Source organism: Sus scrofa, chromosome 9 (assembly GCF_054392235.1).
Source record: "Sus scrofa isolate SSC_HxYL_T2T_F1_AM1 chromosome 9, Sscrofa_HxYL_maternal_Yorkshire_Landrace_v2.0, whole genome shotgun sequence".
NCBI classification, from domain to species: Eukaryota; Metazoa; Chordata; class Mammalia; order Artiodactyla; family Suidae; genus Sus; species Sus scrofa.
Window position 1 is genome coordinate 40,082,616 of NC_139391.1, and position 23,620 is coordinate 40,106,235.

The window sequence follows — 23,620 nt, forward strand, 5'->3', positions numbered from 1 at the left end:
GTCCCTGAAATTCACCAGAATCGACCACTGGCAACTGCAGGTATCATCAGCCTGAGGTGCCTCAGGGTTTTGGATCCAGTCCCGCGGCTGTGCCAAAGGTGTTTGGGGAGCAACATGGCCACCATCATGGGGAAAGAGCACAGGCTTTAGGGGCAGGGAAGCTTCGGTTCGAATTGTGCCCCTCATGTTGTAACCTTGCACTGTACTTAACTTAGGAATATGAGAACAATCTGACCCAAAGTTCTTTTATTTACATAAAAGAGGAAATAATACCAAACTTGGGGATGGTGTAAGGCAGGTAACACGCTGCTACCGTCAGTGCACCGTGAGTGGTGGGTCTTAGCCACTGAGGGCAGGTCATGGTGCAAATTGGAGGAAGGGCCTTCAGGCAGAGGGAAGGGCCAGGGAACATTTACTCTCATTTGTTTTCTTCCAGTGGATGCTTAAGTCAACACATGTTGATTTAGGGACTGATCGGGTGGTCCCCGTTTGGCTCTTTGGTTCAAGGTGGTAGGTGTTATGCTCCTGAGGATCCCGCCGTGTGGGTCCCTATGCTTCAGTGCATAACCTAGTGGTCGGCTGTTTAGAAGAGGCAGATCATCCTTTTCTCTCCCTGAGGCTTATGACTGTTCAGAGAGATGACACACTATTGTATATGACATTAGAAACCAGCTATAACGGAAAAAATAAAAATTATTATTAAAAAGATTTTCAAGCTAAATTGGCCCAAAGCCTTTCCTCAAACTCCCTCGGGGGTTCCCCTTGTAGCTCAGTGGTCAGAACTCGACTAGTATCCAAGAGGACGTGGGTTTGATCCCTGGCCTCGCTCAGTGAGTTAAGGATCTACTGTTGCCATGAGCTGTGGTGTAGGTCAGCAGCTGTAGCTCTGATTTGACCCCTAGCCTGGGAACTTTCATATGGTACGGGGGGGTGTTGGGGGGTGGCCCTAAAACAAAGACCAAAAAAACAAAACAAAACAAAACTCCCTCATTTACACCTGAGAAAACTGAGCACAGGAAGATTAAACTTGCCTAAGGCAATGGAGCCACTAAGTGACAAAACTGGGGCTGGAAGAGCACCCGCGACCCCCACCCCAACACCTCCTTCCTCCTGACTGGGTGTTTACTCCACCGCACTGTTCTACTATCTGGTTAATACGTGCTTGTTCCTACTTAGCATTTTGTTTTATTTTTTTGGCCATGCCCATGGAATGTGGAAGTTCCTTGGGCCAGGGATTGAACTGGAGCCACAGCAGTAGCCTGAGCCACGGCAGTGACAAAACCAAGCCCTTAACCACAAGACCACCAGGGAACTCCATACTTAGTATTTCAGGTTCAGATGGGTCAAAGCCAAGGTACAGTATGTTTTCATTTCAATATGCCACGTGTCTACATTTGGGATGCTTACCCAGTCAATTTGCATTTTATAGAATTTGGAGAGAAGTTGGCTGTTGCCACAGTTCACCATTACACCTTTGCTCAGGACTTTTTCTTGGTCACATCTATGGCTTTAATCCTACATTGTGTGTCCAGAGCACAGCTGGATTGGCACAATGCTTTACTCACATGGCCTCATTTGCTCTTTGGTCAGTGAACTAGGGTTGGGGGGCATTGAGTAAGCTGCTCAAGGTCACACAGCTTTAGGGCAGAGTAATCCCTGCCTCATTGTCTGTTGCTGCCAAACTCTAGGCTGATGATAAGTCTTTAAATTTTTTTAAAATTAAAATATAGTTGATTTACAATGTTGTGCCAGTTTCTACCACTGTAATGACAACAAGTCTTATTTTTTTTTTTTTTTCTTTTAGGACCGAACCTGCCACATACGGAAGTTTCCAGGCTAAGGGTTGAATCAGAGCTGTAGCCGCCAACCTTCTTTCCAGCCAAAGCAATGCTGGATCTGAGCCTCCTCTGTGACCTACACCACAGCTCATAGCAACGCCGGATCTTTAACCCACTGAGTGAGGCCAGGGATCAAACCTCATGGATACTAGTCAGATTTGTTTCCGCTGAGCCATGACGGAAACTCCCAACAACAGTCTTGATCAGCTTCACTTGTCTTCGTGGAATGAGAGAAAAATGAGAGCAAACTGATGAGATTTTAAAAGAGAACACAAAAACTTATTCAATTTAAAGGTCTGCCTTTTATTCTAACATTATAGCCTTTTTTTTTTCTTTTCTTTTTTGACCACTCCATGGCATACAGAGTTCCGAGCCTCAGTTGTGACCTATGCTGAAGCTGTAGCAATGCTGGATCCTTAACCCACTCTGCCAGAACAGGGGTTGAACCTGTGTCCCAGCACTGTGGAGACACTGCTGATTTTGTTTCATCACAGCAGGACTCCACATTACAGCTTTTTGACGTTTCCTTGTTAAAATATCCTTTCTATTATGAAATTATGGTCCTTTTAGACTGTAGTTAGTAAATCACCCTACCACTCAATCTGTTTATTTTTTAAATGTTTGTATTTGGCAAAATAAGGAAAAACTGGCCTTATTTGGAAAAATTCACACACAGTCAAGGTCCCTGAAATCCAAAGTCTGGAAACCAGGGGTCTGGGAAGATCTACTTTGCACTATAATTTCCAAAACTGCCTTGTGTTAGTGTGGCAAGAAGCTGGGATCGCTACCATTTAGGTAGGACTGGGAGGCTGAACTATTTAAATTCCTCCTTCCAACAGTGGAATCCACCATCCCCCCTAACCAAAATTGAAAATTGCTTTCAGAGTGTCCATTGTGGCTCAGCGGGTTAAGAACCCGACAGGTATCCATGAAGATTTGGGTTTGATTCCTGGCCTCGCTCAATGGGTTAAGGCTCCGGCACTGCCGCAGTTGAGGCTAAGTTCTGACTCCTAGCCTGGGAACTCCATGTGCCGTGGGGCAGCCAAAAATGAAAAACAAAAAACAAACAAACAAAAAAACAATTAAATTACATTAAAAAATTAAAAAGAAGAGAGGTCCGAGCTGAGCTCAGTGCCCTCCAACCCCCAACAGAAGGGGAACAGGAAACAGCATCCCCCGGGGCAGAGGGAAGATGCTGGGACACCCTTTCATGTGGCCGGCCAGCGAGAGTTTGAAACCATGCCCTACAGAGTTAACAGAAACTGGTGACTAACAGACATTCTTGAGCTTATCTTACAGAACTGCAGGCAAAGAAAGAGTATTGAAAAAACCCCTCTGCTTGTAGTTGGTCCTGGCTGAGCAAGCGCAAGCTCGCCCTCATTATTTTCTTGCCGATTGCATACCCTGGAAGCTTTGCACGTGCGTCGCCTAGGAATTTGGAGTCAGCTGTTGTCCAGTTCAAGCAGGCTAAGACTAGGTGGGACCACTGACTCTTAAACTGGACCTGGGAGGAACACTGATTACCTCACCTTTTCCCTACCTCCAGTCGCCTCTCCCACTGCTTCTTTATCCCATAAATATGTCGAGCCCCTCGCCTTGGGGGAGGCAGATCTGAGATTGATCCCCCCATCTCCTCATTTGGCTGCCTTATGAATAAACACTTTCTCTGCTGCAAACCTCAGCATCTCAGCATTTGGTTTGCTACACCCGGTGCAGATGAACCTGGTTTGAAAACTGGTTTCTCCTGGGAGAGGCAAGAACTCTGCCTGAGAGGAGACGCACTGTGGGTGCCTGGGGAGAGTTTAGCAAGCCCAAGTCAATCACCTCTGGAAACGATTCTTCTCCCTTAGTTCCTCTTCGCTAGACTTAGAAATTTCTTTGGAGGGCAAAGCATTTATCAAGAAATTCACAAGTTCCTGCTATGGCGAAGTGGGATTAGAAGCATCTCTACAGTGCCAGGATGCAGGTTCGATCCCCAGCGGGACACAGTGGGTTAAAGGACCAGGCGTTGCTGAAGCGGTGGTGTAGGTCACCACAGCAGCTTGGATATGATCCCTGGCCTGGGAACTCCATATGCCAATGGGCAGCCAAAAAAGAAAAAAGAAAGAATAGTTTCTCCTGTTTAACTGGGCAGCTCAATAATGAAGCGATTTAGGATGGTTTACTCAGTGGGGCATGACTTGGAACTCCCAGGGCGAACGTGGATCAGTGCGGTGGTCTAATGAGAAAGTGGTGGGGACCGCTCTCCAGAGGTGAGGTCACGAAAACATGCTACTTAAAGGGATTCCCCATTCTTAGAAGGGTATTGCTTGTCTAATATCCTACCTTATTCATGTGGGATTTAAAGTAATACAAGATTTAAAAAGTAAGAAATTAAGGATCTAAGGATAATAAGAATAGGAAGAATAAGACAAAAGGAGGAAGGTGGAGGTCGTTGTTTCAGAAATGTTGGTCTCTCTGGGTTTGGCCCTATTGTGGGCACTGAGGGAATAAGACAAACCCCTGTCCCAGTGGAGTTCATGATGTGCTGATGTAATATACAATGAGGCTGTGGGAACACAGCCCCAAATCCAGCCCATACCTTCCCCCTTTTTTCTTTTTCTTTTTCTTTTGTCTTGTTGGGGCCATACTGGCAACATATGGAGGTTCCCATGCTAAGGGTGGAATCAGAGCTACAGCTGCCGGCATACGCCACAGCCACAGCAACGTCTGCAAACTACACCACAGCTCACGGCAATGCTGGATCCTTAACCCACTGAGTGAGGTCAGGGATCCAACCCACAACCTCATGGTTCCTAGATGGATTCATTTCCACATGGGAACTCTTTTTTTTTCTTTTTTTTAGGGCCGCACCTGTGGCATATGGAAGTTCCCAGGCTAGGGGTTGAACTGGAGCTACAGCTGCTGGCCTACACCACAGCCACAGCAATGCCAGATCTGAGCCATGTCTGTGACCTATGCCACAGCTCACAGCAATGCCAAATATCTGACCCATGGAGCAGGCCAGGAATCAAACCCACATCCTCACGGATACTAGTCGGATTTGCTTCCCATGCGCCACAACGGGGATTCTGTATACCTTCCTTTTTCAATATCATTCCATTAGTTGAGTCACAGGAACACACTTTAAATCATGTAATTCTCTTAGATGATACAAATTTCTGCCATTAATTGTGAACTGTGATTTTTCCTTTTGTACCGATTTGATACTTTTTCTTTTTGTATTGATTTGATACTGATTTAATATTTTAAATATTATTACTGTATACTGTAGCTTCTTATCTTTCCAAATACAAAACAAATAACAGTATTTTACTCTCCTGATAACAAGTAGGCACTATTTCTAGCCTTGTGTACAAATGCAACTTTGTCACTTATGCAAGTTGCTACTGATACAATAATTCAGAATTATTTGTATCATTATTTCCTGAAACTTTGAGAAACACTGACTTAAGAAATTTAAGTCTTATTCTAAGAACACGTCTTTCAGTTGAGAATTACCAATTTAGTTTTTTTTTGGCCATGCCTACAGCATATAGAATTTCCTGGGCCAGGGATCAAACCCACACCAGAGCAGTGGTCCTAGCCACAACAGTGACAATGCCGGATCCTTAACCCACTGAGCCCCCAGGAAATTCCAAAGATGCTTTTTAAAAAAATGTAACATATAAGGGCTATTTTTAAATGATCATTGAAATTAAAACATAAAAGTTAAAAAACTAAAATTTCTAATGGAAGTTGTGGCTCCTAAGGACAAAATACCTGCCATTTAGAGATGTATTTATTGATTGATTAAAATTATTTATAATGCATTGATTGTTAATGATTAACATAGTATTACAATATTTTAAGAACTGATCAAATATTATTACTGTTTGATTATTTGGCATCAATAATATCATGTGAAAGATAATATATTTCCTTTATCATGAATACAGTTTTGAATACTTGCAATATATACTTTCAAGCCAAAGCTTCTTATTTAGGTGGTGTGCAGTGGGGCCTGGACATCAGCATTTTGAAAACTCTGCAGTTATTCTCAAGCGCAGCTAGAGCTGAGTACCACTCTGTTGGATGGTGTGGAGACAAAAAAAATAAATCAGCACGGAGGATGCTCTCAAGGGTCTGGTGACAAGTGAGGACAGGGAAAGAGTGACTCTTTTTAAGCCCTCCTGAGCCAAACCTTTTGCTATATTGTTGCTTTCCATCTGCTTTATTTAATCTTTACAACAAGCCCACGAGCTAGGAACCATCACTGCTCTCTTATAGGAATTGAGATGCAGTGATACTCTCTCTCTCTCTCTCTTTTTTTTTTTTGGTCTTTAGGGCCACACCCATGGCATACAGAGGTTCTCAGGCTAGGGGTCCAATTAGAGCTGTAGCCACTGGCCTATGCCACAGCCACAGCAACTCCAGATCTGAGCCGCGTCTTCGAGCTACACCACAGCTCGTAGCAATGCCAGATCCTTAACTCACTGAGCAATGCCAGAGATCAAACCCTAATCCTCATGGATTCTAGTCAGGTTCGTTAACTGCTGAGCCATGATGGGAACTCCTCTCTCTCTCTTTTTTAATGACTGCATCCTGGAATATGAAGGTTCCTGGGCCAGAGATTGAATTCTAGCCACAGCTACAACCTATGCTGCAGCTGCAGGAATGCTGGATCCTTTAACCCACTGTGCGGAGCTGGGGATGAAACTTGTGCCTCTGCAGCAACCCGAGCTGCTGCGGTTGGATTCCTAACCCACTGTGCCATGGTGAGAACTCTAGATCAGTGATATTAAGTGAGTCGACCAGGAGTGAAGTAAAGGAACTAAGATGTAAAAACATTTATGTCTACTCCATCTTGTTACAAAAAAAGGTTTGGGTCTCGAGCTGGGATTTGAACCCAGCCCTTTCCTTCTTGGCCATGGCTCCCCCACCCCCAGCCTGACACCCCACCACAAGCGATTCTAGCAGCAGAAAGTGATTTGGTTCAGATGTAACAGAAACATTATCTTGATCTTCTGAAACTGGTGCTCTGGGGCTTTTATTTAATAAGTACTTCTCAGGAACTCTCATATTTATGAACTAGGAGTAATAAGAGTGCTGTTTTATTGTAGTTGGAAATAAGTTTTCTTGCTGTTTTACACTGAGGGAATAGTGCTATCATTTTTATTTGCTTATTCTAGAGCGATCGTTCCCAACTGGGGGTGATTTTACCAGCTGGGGCTATTTGGCAGTGTCCAGAGGCATTCTTGATCATAGCAACTGGTGGCGGGGTGCTCCTGGTGTGTACTGGAGAACATTGTCCAAAGCACAGGACAGACCCCATGACAAGCAGGGACTCAGCCCCAAATAGCAGTAGTGCTGAGGCTGTACAACCGGCTCTAGAGAAAAAGAATTACCTGGTATGTGAAAGATGAATGGCATTGAATAACAACAAATAAATTTCATCTATTAAACATCTATGGTGTTTTGAACCCTTCAGTAGATGAGTCAGCATTTAGGTTCCTGGTATCACTTCCAAAGGCCCATGACAAATGATTCTTTTTTTTTTTTGAGTTCCCATCGTGGCTCAGGGGAAAGGAATCTGACTAGTATCCATGAGGACGCAGCTTCCATCCCTGGCCTCGATCAGTGGGTTAAGGATCCGGCATTGCTGTGAGCTGTGGTATAGGCTGCAGATGTGGCTTGGATCCTGCGCTGTTGTGGCTGTGGTGTAGGCCAGTAGCTACAGCTCTGATTAGATCCCTAGCCTGGATCCTCCATATGCCACAGTGCGGCCCTAAAAAAGACCAAAAAAAAAAAAAATTTTTGTTGTTGTTGTTGTTGTTGTTTGTTTGTTTTTGTCTTTTTTAGGTCTGGTCCTGTGGCATATAGAAGTTTCTGGGCTAGGGGTCGAGTCAGAGCTGCAGCTGTTGGCCTATACCACAGCCACAGCAACTCAGGATCCGAGCCACATCTGCTCATGATCTGCTACATCTGGGACCTACACCACTGCTTGTGGCAGCATCAGATCCTTAACCCACTGAATGAGGGCAGGGGTTGGACCCAAATCCTCATGGATACTAGGTTTTTTACCTATTGAGCCACAACAGGAACAGGAATCATTCATCATAAAAAGAATGATTTTTAACCTCAGGAAGCTTACACTCCAATGGGAAACCAAGGAAGTTCTGAAAAAAAAAAAACTTTTTTTAATGGCCACACCCACGGCATAGGGATGTTCCCAGGCTAGGGAATGAATCTGAGCTGTGGCCTTCACCACGGCTGTGGCTTAACCCACAGTGCCAGGTCTGGGATCAAACCTACGCCTCCACAGTGACCTGAGCAGCCACAGTCACATTCTCTCTCTCTCTCTTTTTTTTTTTTTTGTCCCTTTTAGGGCCACACTTGTGGTGTATGGAGATTCCCAGGCTAGGGGTCGAATCAGAGTTGTACCTGCTGGCCTATACCACAGCCACAGCAATGCCAGATCCGAGCCATGTCTGCGACCTACACCACAGCTCACAGCAACGCTGGATCCTTAATCCCCTGAGTGAGGCCAGGGATCAAACTTGCATCCTCATGGATGCTAGTCAGATTCATTTCCACTGAGCCATGATGGGAACTCCCACAGTCAGATTCTTAAACTGCTCTGCCATGGCAGGAACTCATGTTCTGAAAACCTGAGCAACTATCAAAAGGGAAAAATCATAGCCCACACGATGAAAAGGAGATATACACCATGGCAAGGAAAATGGTGCCTTCCTTTTGGGTGGTTAAGAGCAAGATTTCCGAAGTTGGGAAGAAAGATCTTCCGTCTCTGCCTTCGTTATCCACGTGACCTCAGGGCCATATATTCAACTGCTCTATTTCTTTCTCCATGAAACAGGGATCATGGTAGCACCCACGTCATAAGGTCACTGGGAGATTTTAATGAGATTATGCATGTGCCATCCAGCGCCTGGCATAGAGAGGCGCTCCATAATAAATCCTTGCTTTTCTTGTTGTTATTGTGATTGGAGAGATTCCCCCGAGGTGGGGCCCAGAGCCACCACCACCTGCCACAAAGGGGAATTCTCAGGCTTCTCCCCATCCTGGGGCAATGACAGGTGAGTCAGGCCTGGCAGCGCTTCGGACAGAGCTGTCCAGCTGGTGAGGAGCTGTTCACTGCAGCTGAACTGGGTGGAGCTGGGCCCAAATGGCTGGAGGGAGCTGGGAAAGTGGAGAATAGCCAGTTCCTTCTTCCTGTGGAACTTGGGAAACGGAGGGCCTTCGTCTCTGTGTGCAGAGCAGGGGCAGGGTGGGGAGAGGTGTGCAGATGTCTTCAAGGAATAAGGAAACAGGTTTAGGGCTGAGGTTGCTCCAGACCTCTGGCCCAGGCAGGATGTGAGCTATCCTGTTCCTGGAACCTTCCAGGGAAGGTTCAGAGACAACGGGTGGGGGCTGTTCTTGCCCTGGATACCTGCCAGTTTCACAACTAATGAGGCCATTCTGGCTTCTTGCCTTTGTTTGACATGGATTTTAGCAGAGAAGGGCACCTTATCTTTACCCTTCATTATCTGCATTCTGGCTGCCTTTTCCTGTGTTTTGTAAACATGGATATTTTTAGTTTTCTTTCCCTGGGATTATTCCAACCCTAAATCCTCCTGCTTACATCATCCAGAACAATCACCTTCCAGGGTAGGTGCTCCAGAGGGAGGTGTTTAGGGGGGTTGGCGTTCCCACGCATGCAGGTGTCTGACGGTCCCCCTCTTCGGCTGCTCTCTCAGAATATTCCCTTCATTCTATCCTGGGCTTGAGCTTTCTTGGCATGTTCCAGGCCCTACCCCCTGACTCCTTTTGTTGGCTGCCTCTGTTTCAGGATGTGGAGAAAGGCTGCTGGAGGGTGGGTGGGAGAAGGATGGGGGCCTCCATTAACAGAGGCCGAGGCACATGCGCTCTTGTTCATGCAGGTTGGCCTTCTAACATCCTTGGGCTACTCCCTATCTCATCGACACTAGGAATATCCTGGAGGCTTGTGCCTAAGGAAGGGTCACCACAGGGCTCAGAGATGGTTGTGAAGCAGAGTCTTGAGTGTTTGTGGGGACACTGGCTGCCTTGGGTGCAGCATCCAGAGGTTTGTTACCTGAGGGCTCTGCTTAGAGCCAGCCATGCCAGGGCCTCAGGACTGGGCTCTTCTGTGTGCAAATTTTTTGTTTGTTTTATTTTTTGTTTTTAGGGCTGCACCCTCGGCACATGTAGGTTCCCAGGCTAGGGGTCAAATCGGAGCTGTAGCTGCTGGCCTACATCACAGCCACAGCAATGCCGGATTCTTAACCCACCGAGCGAGGCCAGGGATCGAACCCGCCACCTCATGGTTCCTAGTCAGATTCATTTCCACTGCGCCACAACAGGAACTCCTGCCTGCAAGTATCTTGCCCACCTCCATGTCCCTAGATTGCTCACACACACCATCACCCGCAGGCTGATACTCTGACACGTCATTCTCATCTCTATCACCATGCTGAGCTTCTGTTTTCCAGGGTGTACCTGAAAGGGCATAGGCCTTGGTGTTGGTTTCAAGGTGCTACTCTCCCACCTACTAGTGGGTGGCCTGCTATCTGATTCTGAGTTTTTTTCATTTGTAATAGCTGACTCACAGCCCTGCTGTGATGGTCCATTCACTAATCATTTCTTCGTGCCTGATATGTGTCAGGTACTGCGCTCAGCATGGGGAGAGGTGGAGCACAAAGACCGGTCCCTGGTTTTGAATTTGGTTTAGTGTTGGGAGAGAGGTCCTCAAACTGACAGTGTTAAAATAATGGGTAAGTGGGTAAATAGAGGTAAGCGCAGGAGGCTTTGGGAGTACTAGTGAAGGGCAAGGATGCTTTTTGGAGTAAATGGTGGATGAGCTGTTTTTTTTTTTTTTTTTTTTTTTTTTTTTTTGTCTTTTTAGGGCCACACCTGCAGCATATGGAGGTTCCCAGGCTAGAGGTCTAATCAGAGCTGCAGCCGCTGGCTGCCACAGCCACAGCAATGCCAGATCTGAGCCGCATCTGCGACCTATACCGTAGCTCATGGCAACGCCGGATCTTTAACCTGCTGAGCGAGGCCAGGGATCGAATCTGCAACCTCGTGGTTCCTAGTCAGATTTGTTAACCACTGAGCCACAATGGGAACTCCTGGATGAGCTGTTTTGAAAGATGGAGGAGATGACCCGGACAAGTGGGGGAGCTGGGGTGGGCATTCCCGGAGGAGAGATGAGCGGAGGATGAAGCAGCACGATGGAAGCAGCGGATTACCAAAACGAGGCTCCACCGCGAATAGAGGCCAAGTGTTGGGTCATGCCAAGAATTTAAATCTCTAAGGGACAGGCCATGGGTTGTAAAGCAGGAGAGCGACATAGCCAGGTCTGGGTTTGGATCGATCCCTTTAAGCATTATGTGGGGCATGGTCGTGAGAATGAAAACTCTGGAATTAGGCATCCAGTTAGAAGGCTGTCGCAATCGTCCAGGAGTGTGATGATGAATTACCACACAATTTATCATCAGCAGGTGCAGGGTGTGTGTGGGGCGGACAGATATTAAAAATCAGGGCAATGAAAGGAGCAGATCCTGGAGGCAGATTGCTGAGGAGAGGGTGGAGTGAAAGGTGAATCCGGGTGTCTGTCTTACCTGGAGGAGGGGATGATGGTGCTCTTGCCTAAGACGGGGATCACAGGAGGAGCAGGTCTGGGGTAAGGGTGGAGATGATGAGTTCAGCTTGAGACTGGTCTAGTTCAAGGTGCCTGTTCTATGAAATGTCCCAGCGGAGGGGCCTAGCACACAGCTCTCTACACAAATCTGATGTTCAGGAAGGAAATCCAGGCTGGGGGATAAACTCATGAGTTACTAGGCTATAGGCAATAAGAAAAACCTCAACAATGGATGCTGGAGTTCCTGTTGTGGCTCAGCAGGCTGAGAACCCGACAAAGTGTCCGTGAGGCTGCTAGTTCAATCCCTGGCATCGATCAGTTAAGGATCCAGTGTTGCCGCTAGCTGCCTTGTAGTTTGCAGATGCACCTGCACCTTGGATCTCACGTTGCCATGGCTGTGCTGTAGGCTGGCAGTTGCAGTCTGATTCGACCCCTAGCCTGGGAACTTCCATATGCCACGGGTGTGGCTCTGAAAAGGCAAAAGAAAAAAGGAAAAAAGAAAAAGAAAAAAAACCCCTCAAACAAGGGATGCTATTGTCCAAGATCGTTGTGTGGAAAGTTGTAATTTAAGGACTGATTCACAGGGAACCCCAAAGATTAAATGGTGGGTGGAGAAGGAGTCTAAAGTGGGGACCTACGTTTGCATAGAGAGGATGTCTTTACAGTCACGAGGGAGGAGACGGTTTCTAGAAAGAGAGTGAGCAATAGATTTATGTGCAACAGTAAGAAAAATGTAGAAAGCCCTCTACTGAATTTGGCAATGGGAAAGATTGATGATTTTTTTTTTTTTAGGGCCACACCCACGGTTTATGAAAGTTCCCAGGCTAGGGGTAGAATAGGAGCTGCAGCTGCCAGCCTGTGTCACAGCCACCGTAACGCCATATCCAAGGTGCATCTGTGACCTATGCTGCAGCTTTCGGCAACACGGGATCCTTAGCCCACTGAGTGAGGCCAGGGATAGAACCTGCCTCCTCACAGACACTATGTCGGGTTCTTAACTTGATGAGCCACAAAGGAAACTCCATTGAAAGTATTTATAATATAAGAGGTAGGAAAACATTAGAGATGGAGAGGTTGAAAGATAAGGAGTGGGAGTTCCCACTGTTGCCCAGAGGAAATGAATTTGACTAGTATCCATGAGGATGTGGGTTCAATCCCTGGCCTCCATCAGTGGGTCAGGGATGCACCATTGCTGTGGCTGTGGTGTAGGTTGGCAGCTGTAGCTCCAATTCAACCCCTAGCCTGGGAATTCCACATACTGTGGGTGCAGCCCTAAAAGAAAGAAAAAGATAAGGAGTTGACAATCACATCCGACTGTAAAGTGAACCCCAAATTCCAGAGAAGGAGCCTGCCTTTTGCAAGTCGTTTTTCACAGTTAAGCTGTGCCTTCTCTTATCACCCCATAGAAACAGAGCTCACATGTTTATGTGTCTCAGTCTGTAGCAGCTCACATCCCAGCTTTCTACATGGTCCCAAGTCATTATTCAACACCCAACATACACAATTGGCTGCCCCATCCTTGGCTCAGCCACAAAGCTTCCAACCAGGTCTTTCCCAGCCAACTTTAGTTTAGCAGGTTCCAAGCTCCATTTATGCACCCCTGCAAGGCCAGCATCCAGCCCATCTGAGTCTGGGTGCTAGACCTGCCATTCTCCAGGCTCAGGAATTATTTAGTTCTTCACTTCAACCACAGGGCTCTCAGCCAGCCTTATGCAAAGCTGTCTATCTCTGCCATCTGTGGTCCTCTTCGGGACTGCCACCCACCACTTTCCAGCCGCCCAACACCAGGAACCTGCCAAGGCACTACTGGGTTTTGCCTTTCAACGGGCTATGCAGCCCGTTCCTGTATTGTATGAATATCAGCTGGGTCAGGCATCAGGACCAGGAGGTTCTCAAGTGATTGATACACATCTTCTCCAGGCTGCAGTGAATCTTACCCAGGCATCCAATCTTTATCCTGGACAAGTCCAACAGCCTTGGTCAGACATTCTTATAACACTGCCCAGTCACCGAGGGCTCTCCAGCATGTTGGAGTGCTTTTACCAGCATCCCATGTTTCTTGCCTAAAGTAGGATCTATGGGGCAGTCTTTAATTGCCCTGCCTCAGACACTTTACCCCCCATCACCACACACACCCCACAGCCTAGGCACAGAGCCTGAGTCGTCCTATGCAAGTCAGCCAGCCTTTCTTTCAGAAGATTAATTCCTTTGGCGCTCAGCACAGCATGATCACTACTGTAAGAGAAAAAAAAAAAAAAAAAAAAAAGTCTGAAATGGAACTAAAAGCTTTTGGAAGTGGCATTGACATCGAACCAGGCATACCTCCAAGCAGCAGCAGTAGAAGCACCACCCCAACTTCTGGTCCGTTCCAGTCTGCTTCCACCTGTAGCTCAGATCCCGTGTTGCTGTGGCTGTGGTGTAGTTCTCAGCTGCACCTCCGATGTGACCCCTGGCTTGGGAACCTCCATATGCTGCAGGTGCAGTGGTAAAAAGAAAAGAAAAAAAAAAAAAAAAAAAAAAAGAAAGAAAGGTGCTTTTCTGTGTCAGAGCTGTGTCACAACCATCCTTTGGGTCCTCTGCTGCGAAAATAGAATCAAGTCTCAAATAATGCCTTTTAAATTATACGCTCTGGTGTTAAAGATGTTGACAGCACGGTATCCTACGTCTGTGAATGTACAAAATTTGTACCTGCTTTATGACATGTTGTCATGACCATGCTTGATCAGAGCTGGTTTTGTTGTTGTTGTTGTTGTTGTTTTCTTTTTAGGGCCGAACCTTAGCCCACTGAGCAAGGCCAGGGATTGAACAGCAGTAACAGTGGGAATTCCAATCAGAGCTGTTTTTAATGAAGTTTTTCTAGAATGTTTTCTTTCCAGATGATGATTGAGAAGCTAATTTTTAAAAAATGGTGCCAGGTACCACAACTGTAACAGGACTTTACTGTTTCCTGTTTTTTTTTTTTTTTTTAATTTTATCCTTTATAAAAATTTTAAATTATTGTTATTATTCTTTGTTGTCTTTTTAAGGCCACACCCATGGCATATGGAAGTTCCCAGGCTAGGGGCTGAATTGGAGCTGTAGCTGCTGGCCTATACCACAGCCACAGCAATGCCAGATCCTCAACCCACTGAGAGAGGCTAGAGATCAAACACACATCCTCGTGGATGCATGTCGGGTTCATTGCCGCTGGCTACAGTGGGAACTCCTTTATCCCTTTTCTTTTTTTTTTAATTAATAAAAGGTATCACCTCTAGCTCCCTTCATTGCTCAGTGGTAACAAGCCCAACTAGTATCCATGAGAACTTGGGTTTGATCCCTAGCCCAGTACAGTGGGTTAAGGATCTGGCGTTGCCCTGACCTGCGATATGGATGGCAGATGTGGCTTGGATCCCGAGTTGCTGTGGCTGTGGCCTAGGCCACCGACCGCAGCTCGGATTTGACCCCCTAGCCCGGAAACTTCCATAGACCATGGGTGTGGCCCTAAAATAAATAAATAAATATGCATTGAATATGTAAGGTCTTATCTATATGGGTTTGTTTATAGAAACTAATAAATATTCTCTAAATTAAAAAAAAGAAAAGAAAGATAAGGAGTGAAAACTGACGAAGTCAGGTTCCCGGGGTGGAGAACACAGGCGGAGGGGCTGGCCTGGGGTTGGAGGAAGGACTCTTACCCCTGGGGGAGAAGGCACAGGAGGGGTGCAGATGAATAAGAGTGGAGGTGAGGGCTGGACAGTTAAGGTAGTGCTCATTTTAAGGCGTCAATGATCTTATTAGGATAGGAAGAGATAGGAGTTCTCTGGTGGTCCAGGGGTTAAGAATTCAACCTGGGAGTTCCCATTGTGGCGCAGCGGAAATGAATCCGACTACTATCCAAGAGGATGAGGGTTCGATCCCTGGCCTCACTCAGTGGGTTGGGGATCTGGTGTTGCGGAGAGCTGCGGTGTAGGTCGCAAATGCAGCTCAGATCCCACGCTGCTGTGGCTGTGGTGTAGGTCGGCAGCTGTAGCTCCAACTTCCATATGCCGCAGGTTTGGCCCTAAAAAGCTGAGAAAAAAAAAAAAAAAAGAATAATTAAGCCTTGTCACTGCTGTGGCTTGGGTTTGATTTCTGGCCCAGGAACTTCCACATGCTGCAGGCACGGCTGAAAAAAAAAAAAAAAAAGATAGGAAGAGATGTTGTCTGCTGAGATGGAGGTGCTTTGGGGCCGGGGGCTGGGGGGGCTTGAAGAGGGCTGTGGAGGTTGGAACAGTTCGTGGGGAGAGTGAGAGAGATGGCTTACAGAGCGCCAGGAAAAGGACCCTTGATCGGCCACACTCAGAACCCAGCTGAGTTTGGAGACCCTGGCTCTGTGACAGAATTGTGTGCTTTTCTTCAAGAGCAGAGGAGGGCTGAGGGGTCATGGGATGCATGAGGTTTTCTCAGAAGAATGAGGTAGAAGGTAGATGCTCCAGAGAGACTGGTTCAGGTCTTGGCTGGGGAGGCAGCAAACGAAGGACTCGGGCTCGGGGCTCTGTGGCAGATGCAGTGGGAGCGAGAGCAGGAGTGAACCGCGGGAAGAGGATTGCGGTTTGGGCTGAGCTACTGACCTGGGACCACGCCAACCAGGTTCCCTGTGGGGTCATCTGAAGGGAATGAAATGAAGGCCACTGGACTGAGAACGTTTGTGAGCTGTGACTCGGCGTTGGATGAGCTGTGGACATGCTAGTCTTCCAGCAAGACCGTGGATGTGGAGGAGAGAGAGCAACTATCAGTATTCAGCACGAGGCTGGGGGTTGATGCTTGTGATGAATATTAGAGCCTCGTACAACCTCGTGGCTGAGTCTCCGAGGAGCAGAGGCTTTAGCAGGAAGATGAAGAGTAAAGGTTTGGAAAGGGCACCGGGGACAGCAGCCCTCTTCTTGACCTTGGGCCCAGCGGGGAGTGGAGGTTGAGCAATCCCCACTCAGGGCTGCAAGGAAGGGGTCAAGACGGAGTTTGCACCGTCACGGGAGGGGCTGGGGCTGAAATCTGTGCTTTCATCACATGTTGGGTCCTCAGGGGCTGGATTGCCTATGGGGTGACTTTAAACCCATGTGACCTTCTAACCATAGGGGCCACTTTCTAACTTACCCAAGGCACCATAAAAGCTAGCGGTGGCCCCGGGGAGTGGTGTCCTTATTAGAGAGTTGGGTTTTATCTAAGATCACAGGCTGTAGGGAAAGGGTCAAAGATGTAGGGGAGTTTACCAGGCAGTGGGGGTTTCAAGTGGCCCAGAGGGAAGGGGAGAGAGGGAAGGAGGAGGTGGGGAGAGGGATGCTGGAGCAGCATAGAAGCATCGTGTGGAGGAAAGGTGACCAGGAGGGACTTTTGCTGGCATGGGGACAGGATGGCGGGCTCTGAGGCATTAACAGACTGGCTGATGCCAAGGGCTCAAAGGGCCGGTCTGGCATTCCAGAATGATCCCATTTGGATAGACTACTCTGGTTGTCGGACTTCTGCATCAGTGTCACAGGATGCTTATTAAAAATCCATGTTCCTGAACCCCACTCCAGATCTAAGGACATGGGGCATCTGTTGCCATCATGCTCTGCTCCAAAGTGATTTTTTTCCTTCTTCTTAAAAAAAAAAAAGAATTTTTTTTTTCTTTTTACAGCCACACCCATGGCACATGGAATTTCCCAGGCTAGGGTTTGTTGGCGATGCAGCTGTCAGCCTACACCACAGCCACAGAAACACCAGATCTGACCTGTGTCTGCAAACTATACTTGTGGCAACGCTGGATCATTAATCCACTGAGCCAGGCCAGGACTGAAACTCTAATCCTCATGAATGTTATGTGAGGTTCTTAACCCAATGAGCCACAACAGGAACTCCTAAAAAATTACACCATTTTTTATTGAGGTATAGTTGATTTACAATGTTGGGTTAATTTCTGCTGTACAGCAAAGAGATTCATACATGTATCCATTCCCATATAGGTCATCACAAAACACTGAGTAGCTCTCTCTGTGTTGGACAGCCGGTCCCCACTGACCATCCATTTCATATACAAAAGAGTGACTTTGTCGTTCCCAAACCCCCAGTCCCTCCCTCCCCACCACACTTCCCCTTTGGTAACTGTATGTTTGTTTTCAAAGTCTGTGAGTCTGTTTCTGTTTCGTAAATAAGTTCATCAGCATCCCATTTTAAAATTCCACATATAATGCAAAGGTGCTTCTTAGGCACCCCAACCCCTGACTGGGAGTCCTGGTGGTCTTGGATCTCACCTGGTGGTGTTGGGTGAGGTAACATCCATACAGCACCTGGTACAGGACTTGTCTGGTCGGGGACACTGCAGCCTCTCAGTTGTATCTGTGATGTGGGAGGCTGCGCAGGCAGAAGAGTGAGAGTTTATTATGAGCTGATACACATGCCATTTGGAGGGTGGCGCAAGATATCACAGCCCTTGGCCCTTCTCAACACTTCTCAGTCACACTTTTGAAGCTCCCCGTCTTGCCCTGGTCCCCCCCTTTCCCTCTTCCACTGGCCTCCGTGTCTTATCCAGTCTGTCTCGGGGCTTCCTGCAAGTCCAGGGCCAGGTCCTTCTGAGGCTTGTGTGCAGATGTGAACCAGGCAGGGGTACCCACAGCATCTCCTTACCTCCTTCGATACAGTATTTTGCTAACAATATTCCTCTTTTCTCTCTTGCCGAAGGCTCCTCAGAAGTGTGTGGAGGCGAGAAGGGAAGAAAGGGGCAAGGGAATAGAGACCTCTGCCCCCCTTGACACCTAAATCTTACACGGTATGCAGATTCCACTCCCAACCTTGTTGGCCAGGCCTTTCCAACCCCCTCCAGCCCACACGGATCTGAAGCTTTCTTGAGATTCTAAGTGGAATTTGAATGAACTCAGTTCAAATGCAACATCAGAATATGAGCAAAGCAAAGCTTTACGTCGCAGCGCTGGGCCTAGTTGCTTTGGGCAATACAGGTGATACTCATCGGTGAATAGTGAGGGGAAGACGCCTGTATCTTAGAGAAAAGAGAAAGGTGAACTTGTGGAGCTGGGATGGAAACTGCCAGGAGCAGCGCAAAGGGATGGGCTGGAGAAAGTGCAGCAGGTAAAAGGGGAAAAAATACACGCGGACAGGTCTTGTGATATGAACCTTGTTCAGCCTACGTGCGGAGGGGCTGGTTTCTAGAGTCAGACACTCAGAAGGGGGGCAGGAGAGGATCTGAGGTCTGTGGGGCCTGGGAAGACATCCATACTGTATGAGAAGGTGAAAAGCAAGGAGGCAAGCATGCCAGCCAACCCTAGACCCTGGAGTCCCCCTACCCGTTTCAGCCATGTCAGTAAACGCACAGAGGAAAGTCCTGGGATCTGCGGTGGAGGGAATACGGCGGTATTTGAATCAAACCAATAATTTCATGCTGATCACATGCATTTCCTATATCTTCCCATCCCCTAGAAGATGAGTACCTGCCTGTATTTCTGATGCTCTCGGGCATCCCGGGTTCCAGGATGGGGGTGGGGGCGGGTGAGGGCAGTGGGCAGAGGACATGGCCACCTGCCACTGTTTTACTGAATAATTAATTGCGTAGGAATTATGAAGTCATTCTCTGACACGCTGTGATGGGGGTATGAGTAAGACACCATCCCTGCCCTCTGGGGCTCTCAGGTGATCCAGGAAGAGAGGCAGGTGGACACATAACAAGAGTTTCAGATTAACCCCCAAAGCCGTGTTGGACGTGAAAAGGCAGTTCCATGAAAGAAGAGGGAAGGGAGGAATTATGTTCTGAACGCCTTCTTGTGTGTTGTCTTTCCCCCTCCCCAGTGAGATTACAGGCTCTCGGAGGATAAATACTGTCCCTCCTTGTGTGTCTCCCATGGGACTCGGCAGACCTGGGGCAGAGCACAGGGCAGGTGCTGCCTCTCTTCTCTCTCGCTCATGCCCATGCCTGCAGGGCTTAGCACGTGCTCTGCATGTGTTGGGTACTTGGTTTTCTTAAATGAATACGATTACTTTTCCCTCTCTTTCGTGCCATCCCTTCATTTCTCTCCTGTCTGCCAAGGATTTGTACAATACATGCTTATTAAGATGAATCACGAAACGGTCAATGACATTAGAAGGAATTAGGCTTCCTTGGCAAGAAATTGCAATGATTACATCAGCAAAGATGAATAAAAATAAGAGCATTCCCAACATTAATGAGGCTACGGTAAATGGAAATTTTATAAATTGTTGAAGGGAGAATAATTGTTCAGTTTTTGTGGGAAGGCATCCTGATACTCTGTCAATAGCCCGAAGGATGCACATATCCTTCGGCTTATATTTTCAATCTCTGTGCATTTACCCTAAGGAGACGATTACGCAGAGTTGAAAGGATTATATATAAGGGAGGACGATAATCAGCATTCTTCATGATAGTGAAAATTGAAAACATTTGCAGGGACTGTGGATTAGTTATCTTAAAGGAACTTATAATAATGTGGTAGAAAAGTATTTTAAAAATGACAACACAGTAAAGATGAATTGAATTTTTAAAAAATATCACAAAAAAACAGCTCGGAAAACTGGAACGATAGGCATTCTGGAATTCTGGTTTGTTTCGTCCTAGATCTGTGGCCTCTGGAAGGTTACCTGGCCCTTTTTGCCCTTTGGGTTTTTTTTTTTTTTCTATAAAATGGAGACAGGCTGTCTGTCTTGCAGGTTTACTGTAAGGACTGATGGTATGTATGCGGTGCCCTTGATTCTGAGCCTGATGTGTGTCAGGTGCTCAGATAGTAGTGGCTTTTATTACCCAAGTTCTGCTTTAAAAAAAAAAAAAGAGAGAGAGAGAGATGTCTATTTGTGCAGTGAAAGAACGACCAGCAGGAATTACAGCAAAATATTAGCAGTGTTGTCTCTGACTGGTCATATTGTAATGATTTTTCCTTCCTTCTTTGGCTTACTCTCTTTTACCATATTTTCTACAGGGAACATTATAAAAACGATGCTAATATTGAAATCAGAAACAAAATAATACTGGGCTTGTATTGAAAAATAAAAGAATTAGGAGTTCCCGCTGTGGTGTGGCGGGTTAAGAGTCCAACTGTGGTGGTTCCAGTGGCTGTGGAGGTGCAGATTCAATCCCCTGCCCAGTGCAGTGAGTTAAGGATCTGGTGGCATTGCTGCTGTTGTGGCATAGTTTGCAGCTGTCCCTCAGATTCAATCCCTGGCCCAGGAACTTCTACAGGCCGTGGGTGCAGCCATTTAAAAAAAAAAAGGAATTAATGAGATGAATTAGTGATTCATCTATGGTAGAATTTTAAGAGACCTTTGGGATCACTTATTTAACTTCATTTTACGGTCGAGGAAACCAAGGCACCAAGAGGGAAACACATGACGGAAGATACAAATGAGTATCAGGGTTTCACGTTTCCTGGGCCTGTGTTTTTCAACTACATGCGTCTGTCTTTGAGAATTTGGGGTTCAAGAGAGAGGTGGCTTTAGCTCTGGATATTCCCCAAACCACTGGAGTCACTAGTCGAATCTGGGATTTCTGGAATTTTCTGTCTCTGGGGGAGAGTCTTCTGGGTCAGGTAGGGTCCACTCCTGGCATCTACTACTTTCTAAAGGTTCCTTCTCCAAATTCTATTTTTCTATTCATTAAAAGGAGACAGTGATGTTTCTGGAAATCTTTGGCATAGTTCTGGAAATCTGGGCGTTAAATCTTTCCCCATAGTCTCTGGGGGGCCAGAGCCATCTTTTTATCCGTATGTGCATGTTCTTCAATCACCTCCAACTCTGCGTGTCTAAAATGGAATTCTCGTCTGCCTCCCAAACCCGTTTCTTCTCCTGATTTCCACCCTGGAAGGCGGCCCCCCCAGGACGTCTTTCTCCACACCACCTTCTCCGACCCCCTTGTTGATAAGCGGTTAAGCCTTGCCCACGCGGCCCACCAACGACTCTCATTCCTGCCATCAGTATTGCTTCGCAGAAGGCTCTCTCCATCTGGCTCATGGGTGGGTAGGAGGAAACACCTGGCTGACCAAACCGTCCCCAAGGAGCTTATCCTTGCGAGAGGATTTTAAGAGCCATAAAATCAGGTAGAGAAGTTCCTGTTGTGGTGCAGTGGAAACGAATCTGACTAGGAACCATGAGGTTGCGGGTTCGATCCCTGGCCTCGCTCAGTGGGTTAAGGATCCGGTATTGCCATGAGCTGTAGTGCAGGTGGCAGATGCGGCTCGGATCTGGAGTTGCTGTGGCTGTGGTGTAGGCCGGCGGCTACAGCTCCGATTGGACCCCTAGCCTGGGAACCTCCATAGATGCAGCCTGAAAATGCAAAAAAAAAAAAAAAAAAAAAAAAAAATCAGGTAGAGAGGGACAGTCACCATAAGCAAAGGACAGAGAGTGGGACGTGGGGCTGGAGATGAAGGGGAGATGAGATCTGGGGGTGGGGTGGGGCTTGGCGGAGGAGAAGGGGAGGCATTTGACTTGGACCTTGAGGATCAGGGTAGGATCTGGCCGTGCTTGGGAGAGGAGGAGAATTCCGGACACCGAGGCACCGTGAGAAAAGGCCCAGAGGATGAGCAGGGAGAAGGAGAGCCTCATGGGAGAGGGAACCAGGGTGACAGTAGGAGACAGAGGAGGAAGGGAGGCTAGTATGGGGCTGGGAAGGCCTTGACTTCCTCATATAGAGGCTCCCTAACTGCAGGGTTCAGGGCCAGAGGGGACAGAGGTCTGGGTGACAGGGCAGAGAAGATTCCTAGGACGTTGTTTTCACTCCCTGTGGCTCTGGTGTGTATAAACATATGTATTTAATTCATTCTGAGACTCATTGATAAGTGCCAGGACAAGTGGTGAATAGGACACCCCTGCCCCCGGAGACTGTGCAGTTTAGGGGTGCAGACAGGCAGAGAAGAAGTAAATATATTAATTGCAAACTCTCTCCCTTGCGGGGGTGGGGTGGGGGCGGCGGGGGGCCTAGCTGTTGTTAATTTGTAATTTTGTCACCTCCTTCATTTTTGTTGTTTTTGTTTTCTTTAGGGCCCCACCTGAGCATGTGGAGTTCCCCGGCTAGGGGTCAAATCGGAGCTGCAGCTGCCGGCCTACACCACAGCCACAGCAATGTGGGATCTGAGCCTTGTCTTCCACTTATATCACCGCTCACGGCAGTGCCGGATCCTTAACCCACTGAGCGAGGCCAGGGATCCAACCCGCGTTCTCATGGATACTAGTTGGGTTCCTAACCTGCTAAGACACAACGGGAACTCCAAACACACATTTAAAATTTTAACATAGTCGCATTATAACTTTTTCTTTTATGGGCAGTGGGCTTTTTTTTTTTTTTTTTTTTTTTTTTGAGTCTTTTAAGAGGACTCCTTGCCTTCTCTGAAATACTAAAAACGTATCCTTTGGGAATTTGGGGTTAGTACATGCAAACCATTACATTCAGAATAGACAAGCAATGTGGTCCCACCGTACAGCACAGAGGCCTGTATCCCAACTCTTGGGATAGACGATGATGGAAGATAATACAAGAAAAAGAACGTAGATATATATGTATGGCTGGGTCACTTTGCAGAAATTGGCACCACATTGTAAACCAACCATACTTTAATTAAAAAAAAGATAACCCTTTATATTTTATTCCGAGGTTTAGAAGATTTCTGTGTCCCATTTGGGTCTTGAATGTACCAGGAGTTTATTTTTACGACTGGGGAGATAAGAATCGAATATTTTCCTATATGAATAACCAGTTCCATCAAAAGCATTCTATCTCCGTGGACCTGCAGTAATGCCAGCAGTGATGGGGGGGTGGGGTATTTAGATAGAAAGACATGGAAGCCCTCTCTGATAAGGGTACAGAGAGCTGAGAGAACGAGGGAGTGCATGAGCCAAGCGGTTATCTGGGGGATGTTTCCCTTTGGCCCAAATGCCCTGAGGTGACCCCCCCTCCACGGCCCCGTCTGGAGAAGAGTCAGTACGAGGGCAGGGGGATGAGAGGTAGCATGGCAGGCTCACTACAGGCCAGGTCAGGAAGGAACTTGTCGAACACTGTATGGGCTTGGAGCTTTGGCAGCCACCGGAGGGCTTTGAGCGGGGAATGGCACGATCAGATGTAGGTCTCACATGATCAGATCTATGTCTGATCTCAGGTATGTGATCACGTTGGCTTCTGCATAAAGCCAAAACTGCA

The 23,620-nt window shown here is 47.2% G+C and overlaps 2 long non-coding RNA genes across 2 annotated transcripts; one reads left to right on the forward strand and one right to left on the reverse strand.

Moving 5' to 3' along the window:
* Nucleotides 1-13,405: 13,405 nt before the first annotated feature.
* Nucleotides 13,406-18,342, reverse strand: LOC146399852 (uncharacterized). Its single transcript, XR_014816657.1, has 3 exons — nt 18,100-18,342; nt 17,727-17,826; nt 13,406-13,713 (listed from the first exon to the last, which is right to left on the reverse strand). It is a non-coding gene; the product is annotated as an uncharacterized LOC146399852 (long non-coding RNA).
* LOC146399853 (uncharacterized) lies at nt 15,656-18,290 on the forward strand. Its single transcript, XR_014816658.1, has 2 exons — nt 15,656-16,344; nt 18,154-18,290. It is a non-coding gene; the product is annotated as an uncharacterized LOC146399853 (long non-coding RNA).
* Nucleotides 18,343-23,620: the final 5,278 nt, after the last annotated feature.